This window comes from Camelina sativa, unplaced genomic scaffold (assembly GCF_000633955.1).
Source record: "Camelina sativa cultivar DH55 unplaced genomic scaffold, Cs unpScaffold00544, whole genome shotgun sequence".
In the NCBI taxonomy this organism is placed as follows: domain Eukaryota; kingdom Viridiplantae; phylum Streptophyta; class Magnoliopsida; order Brassicales; family Brassicaceae; genus Camelina; species Camelina sativa.
Window position 1 is genome coordinate 1 of NW_010921724.1, and position 290 is coordinate 290.

Below are 290 nucleotides of genomic sequence, written 5' to 3' on the forward strand. Positions count from 1 at the left end.
GGTTTCGCCAAATTCTCCTCCATTGGAGAAACAAGGAAGACGATTGATTTTGATTCAAGAGACGACGACGACGACCTTTGTGAGTGATTCGATTATGGTTGTATAATAATATATCTCGAGACCCGGTTCAATTTTGAAATAACCGGATTTAAAACCGGTTAAATGATTTTCCCCCGAGGAAACCCTAATGAGGCTAGGCCAAACGACGTCGTGTTGTTGAACAGAGATATTTTTAGCATTTTTTATGTGAGAGCAAAAAAAAAAAAAAAAAAAAAAAAAAAAAAAAAAAA